The 6,020-nt window shown below is 41.8% G+C and overlaps 1 long non-coding RNA gene across 1 annotated transcript; it reads left to right on the plus strand.

The window, feature by feature from the left end:
- The first annotated feature begins 478 nt into the window (after window positions 1-478).
- LOC113574884 lies at window positions 479-1,216 on the plus strand. The gene is made up of 3 exons (XR_003410361.2): window positions 479-547; window positions 768-835; window positions 1,058-1,216. It is a non-coding gene; the product is annotated as an uncharacterized LOC113574884 (long non-coding RNA).
- The last annotated feature ends 4,804 nt before the right edge of the window (window positions 1,217-6,020 follow it).

Below are 6,020 nucleotides of genomic sequence, written 5' to 3' on the forward strand. Positions count from 1 at the left end.
GCCATGTTTATTTGTAAGCTATTTTTAAATAAGATATAATTTTATAAGTTGTAATTAAATGTATACATTTGCTGTAAACAACATGATACAGAAATGGTATGTTCCTAGAAGAAAGATTGTGTGTGTGTGAGTGAGATTTTGTTAGAGTTGACTGGTTAACAAATCGTCAGAGGAAACAGAGATAAGCTTCTTGCAAGACTGTTTAATATTAGGTTAATGAGGCTTACAAATACTTTAGTATTTACCAGTTTGTACTGTGGACATCCTAGAGATCCTCTAATTTTGCGTAAAATAATCGGTATTAGGATTCTACTCTTATTATTAGTATCGGATAGAAATAATATGTGGTATCTCTAGTGACTGATAGGGAACAGGAGTCTGACGGTTTGACAATCTCCCCGAGGCGTTTTCTCCATGTTGTCTAGGAAACTCAACAAGTTAAGATAGCATGGCTAACAGACGCTTACCGACAGGAAACCTGAAGCCATATTTTAATGCACATGAAAATTCTCTTTTTGCCGAAGCCAAAAAACAAAATACAAATAAGGTGAAGCACATTGTTTAGCTGCTGGGTGTAGCGTTATAAATTTTCTAGCCAATTAATTAAAACCAATTATTAACAGTATGTTAGCTAATTTAGCTATTCATCTCTCTAACTTCATAGATAGCTAACGTTAGCTAGCGCTAGGTAAGTGTGATGGTTGGCTCATGACGGTAGCTAGCTAACTAGCTATATGCTTTTATCCATAGACATGTTTTATTCACAGGTTATTTTGTGTAGCGAAAATAGATCATTCGGCGAACAACTCTGGGGATAAGCGCACTGCAGTAACTGGTAAGCCTGAATAAGTCTACAGTAGGAATCATTTTAGGTTAGCGCACTCACTAGCTTTCTAGCTAACGTTCGTCGTGCCATTAGTGAAACGTGATTTAGCCAGCTAACTAACGCTAGCTAATTTATGTGGATGTAACGTGTAATTTAAGTCAATTAATGGGACTACAATTCTAAAGGTAATTTGCATACATGGTTTAGGTAGCTGTGTTCACTTTCTTTCAGAATACTACCAGAAGTTTATTTCACAATTCCAGAAAAACACGGAAACAGAAGTAGTTACTGGAATATTGCTGGTGTACCCTAGAAGCATCGTTCATGTTCTGGAGGTAGGAATTACTTAAATATGTTAATTAACTGTCCAAATTCTTCATTGTTTGCACATGTCCTGCTTCTTTATAACCTTGTACTATTGATATTTTCTCTCTCTCTCTCTCTCTCTCTCTCTCTCTCTCTCAAAAAAAAAAAAAAATTAACCCTCTCCCAGGCTTTTTCCTTAAAGCTCGGATCCTCTACCAGAGGCCTGGGTGCTTGAGGGTCCTGAAATAGTATCTTAGCTGTTCCCAGGACTGCATTTTTCTGGACGTAGATCTCAGATGTTGTTCCTGGGATCAGCTGGAGCCACTTTCCTAGTTTGGGGGTCACAGCCCCTAGTGCTCCAATTGCCACAGGAACCACTGTTGCCTTCACTACAGCTTTTCTAGTCTCTTTTCAGCCCTTGATATTTCTCAAGCTTTTCATGTGCCTTGTTCCTGATGTTGCTATCACTTGGCATTGCTACATTTATCACTACAGCCCTCTTTTGCTGTTTGTCCATCACTACTATGTCTGGTTGGTTAGCCATTATCATTTTGTCAGTCTGTATCTGGAAGTCCCACAGGATCTTAGCTTGGTCATTCTCCACCACCTTCGGGGGTGTATCCCACTTTGACCTCGGAACTTCCAAGGTCTGTATGCAACACAAATGTTTCTGTATGTTATGCCTGCCATTTGGTTATGCCGTTCCATGTACGCTTTGCCTGCTAGCATCTAGTATCCTGCTGTTATGTGCTGGATTGTCTCAGGGGAGTCTTTGTACCGTTGCAGTGATGCAACCAGGTCCGTCTGGTCCTGCCTGGTGTGGTAGATCTTGCACTCAGAGCTTGTGGCTGTGCTGCCATGATTAGTGCCTCAGTGCTGTCTTTCAATCCAGCCTTTTCCAGGCATTGGTGGGATGTTTTCATATCAACCACTTCCAATCGCTCAGTATCGTATTACACGTTGGAGTTTCGCACTCTGGCTACAGGCAGTGGTTGGAATGACCCTGTTCTGTTGGTAGCTTTTCGCAATGGCCTATGTTCAGACATTCTCACAGAACTGGCTTGCAACCACAAAGGTTTGGATTTGGAGGATGTCTTTGCCCTCATGGTTCACCTCACCACATACTGAGATCCAGACGTAAAAGGGAGACACAACCTCTCATTCGAGATAGCAGTCGTTTCGAGACACATCATGTTTCTGCCTATTCCTGGGACCTGCTGGTATCTGATACCAAGCCTAAAGCCATGGTTTCTAACTCCACTTATCTGTCTAGTAAAGAACGTCTCTGCCAGCTACATAATAACCTCTGTCTGTACTGTGGAGAATCGGGTCACATACTACCTCTACCTCTGGACAGTCTCAGGGTTTCATTCATCCATCCCTGTTGCGTTTTTTTTTTTTCTTTGTTAGTAAGAAGGATATTGTTCTTAGACCTTGTATAGACTACCAGGGTTTGAATACAATAACCAAGAAATACACACATCCTTTACCTTTAGTCCCTGTGGCACTAGAGCAACTTCATGGAGTGACCTACTTCACAAAACTGGAACTCAGGAGTGCATAGAACTTAGTCTGTGTAAAATAGGCAGATGAGTGGAAAATGGCTTTTGTCACCACCACCGGACACTAACAGTATCTGGATATGTCTTTCAGCCTCTGCAATGCACCCTCCGTGTTCCAAGTATTTATCAATTAGATTTTTATACCACAGCCTCTATACTCAGACATCCTGACCCTTTGGACATGGGCATCGGAGCAGTTTTGTCTCAACAACTAAATCCGCCAAAATTAGACCCTGTGATGTTCTATTCACACAACCTCAAACCTGCATAGAGAAACTACAGTATAGAAGACAGGGAACAATCAAACTAGCAGTCAGAGACATTCATACGTTCATATACATTCATATAAGGAGCTTCATACCCTTTTCAAGTCCTAACGCATCATAAAAACCTAGAGTACTTGCTTAATGCCAAATGAATAAATCCTTGACATGTTTGCTGGTCTCTGTTTTTCCTTAAGATTCTAATTTACTATCACTTACCAACCGGGTTCTCATAACACATAGGCAGATTCATTATCCAGGAATCTTAGTGTCAACAATCATCTTCGGTCTGAGACCCCTGCCATGACTATACTTCCCCCCAAATATGTGATAGCTTCCATCCGATGGGAGATCAATGAGGAGATCAACTAAGCCTTGACAGGTGTAGGTGTCCCTCCACAATGTCCAGCTAACAAGAGGTACATCCCTCCTTATTGCTGAGACCATCTCATCACACTCCTCACATATTTTAGGTCACCCAGGAGAGACATGAACACACTTAATATCCAGATGTTTTTGGTGGGAGAACATGTTAGCAGGCATACACGAGTTTGTAGCCTCCTGCACTGTATGTTCCCAAAACAAGACACCCAAAACCCTACCAGCAGGAAAATTGGTTCTTCTTCCCATCCCATCGTTGCCCAGACACTACTGTGTGTCTAAATCTTTCCATGTGGCCCTTCTCAGACCAGTTGTTTCAGGTGCGCTGGACGAGGTTCTGCCTGATGCTGAGCCAACCCCTCTGGTTGAGGTTGTGGGTGCCCTGGTCTATGCCGTCCGTCGGCTGCTGGATTCCAGGAGAAGGGCCAGTGTACTACAGTACCTAGTTGGCTGGGAAGGTTACGGTCCTGAGGGAACGTGCTGGGTTTCAGCACGGGGCATCTTGAATCCAGGGTTGGTGGCTGACTACCATCAATTCCATCTGGGAAGGCCTGCGCCTCGTCCTAGGGGTCGACTGCAAAAGCGTCCCAGTAACCATCCTGCTGAGCCTGGGAGGGATCATTTGTACTCAGTTGATTCTGTCCAGTGCCACGGTGGATCTGATTGTAGGTCCCGAGCCTCTTCTCGGAGTAGGGTTGGTCATCACGTGCGTCCTCGTTCCTTGGCCCTCCTTGGGAGCAGCATCTGTCTCACATCTGGTTTGTGACAGTTTGTAATCCTAGCAGAATGCAGTTTGACATTTCCTACTGGAAAATGCAGACATGTCTCTCAATGGTAGTTCATGTTCCAAAATGTGTAAATCTCTCTCTGTTTTAATGGTGCCTTCACAGACATGCAAGTTACCCATGCCTGACACCTTTGATTTTTGGAACTGATGCTGATAACTTCTTGGATGGCCCAGAGAACACAATGGCTATTTTTTCCAGGCTGTTTGAAATTTGGATTCATCAAAGTACAACACACGCTTCCATTATCCTACTATCGATCTCAGATGAGACAGTCCAGAGAAGTTGGTGGCACTTCTGCACAGTGTTGATTTTGGCCTTTTATTTGCATAGTAAAGCTTTACGATGCATGTGTAAATGCAGCAATGAATGGTGTTGGTAAAAGTTACCAAAGTAGCCAGTAGATCCAATACAGATACAAGGTTGTTGTTAAAACTGACATCTGAGGGATCCTGGAGATCAAACCCATTGAGTAGTGGTTTATGGCCTTGACTGTTATGCACTGAGATTTGACCAAATTCATTGAACCTTTTAATTATATTGTGTCCTGTGGAGGGTGACAAATATCCTATTAGTTTGACTTTGGAGTGCATCGTTCTCAAAGTTCTGGTTTATTCCTTGATGCGTCTGTTGGCAAATTGGCAAGCCTCAGCCCATCCTTGCTCTGGAAGGACTAGGCCTATCTTCGAGGCTCTGTATATAAGACATGATTACCTCACATATTTAACATCACCTGTTTCACATCACTTTTGTTATTACAACTTGTCACATGGTTATTAGACCTAAATTGCCCTGTCCCAGCTTTTTTGGAATGTGTTGCAGGTGTCAATTTCAGAATTAATGTGTCTTGTTTATTTACATATAATTGACTGTCCTGACTTTTTTGGAATTGTGGTTGTATGTGTGTGTATATACACACACACACACACACACACACACACACACACGTGTGTGTGTGTGTATGTATATATACACATACAACCACAATTCCAAAAAAGTCAGGACAGTCGATTATATGTGTGTGTGTATTCACTACAATCTATAGCTAACCAGTTCCATTTTTAGTTAGCTTTGTATTAATCTACATCTCTCCCACTACTACCACTACCGCTTCTTATAGTCGTCATCTGATGTGCTCACACTGATACTGAAGGATTTAAGTGACGTGGGCGAAATCTCCAAGTAAGACACATGATCCACAATTTATTTACTAAGGGTGTTTATGAAGCAAAGAAAACCCCAGTCATAAATGTCAAACATACAGTGGCTAGATATGACCTTAAAACAATGTAAATTCTTAAGTAGGGGCTGATGTCTTTTTTTTTTTTTTGGTTTGTTTTGTGAAAGTTCTTTATTAAAGGACTCCAGGATCCTGTTGTTTGCTCATTGTTTACTGGGCCGAATGTTTCCCTCATGGGAGTGCAAAATCTTGGACCTTCCTCTCAGCCTCAAAGATGCATCTCCCCAGGCACAGCCAGTAGAGCTCCTCGTCCAACATAGCCTTGCCATGATTTACAGATTTTGTGCATGTCTGCTGAAAGGCAGGGTAAATAACCACTTACAGTAATAGCTGTAATACATGAGCCTTTAAAATGCTAACTGAAGTACTGACAGCATTCTTTCATAAGTACCACAATTTACTAGCAATACTGCAGTTCTTTTTTTTAGTGCTTTTGTTCAGCAAAACTTTGTTCTGTTATTAAAATGTTTATTGTACAGATGATCACAGTTTGCCACTATCATGTTAAGATTGTGTTCAGGTATATTGTAGGAGTTGGGAAGAAACGCTCACTTTCCTGTGTAATTTCACCAATGTTGTTACGTAGAGTGAAGGGCCAAACACACAAGAACCACCTTTTCTGGATAAAGAAACCATCATTCACCTCTGCCAGAATGA

The sequence above is a fragment of the Electrophorus electricus genome, chromosome 14 (genome assembly GCF_013358815.1).
Source record: "Electrophorus electricus isolate fEleEle1 chromosome 14, fEleEle1.pri, whole genome shotgun sequence".
In the NCBI taxonomy this organism is placed as follows: domain Eukaryota; kingdom Metazoa; phylum Chordata; class Actinopteri; order Gymnotiformes; family Gymnotidae; genus Electrophorus; species Electrophorus electricus.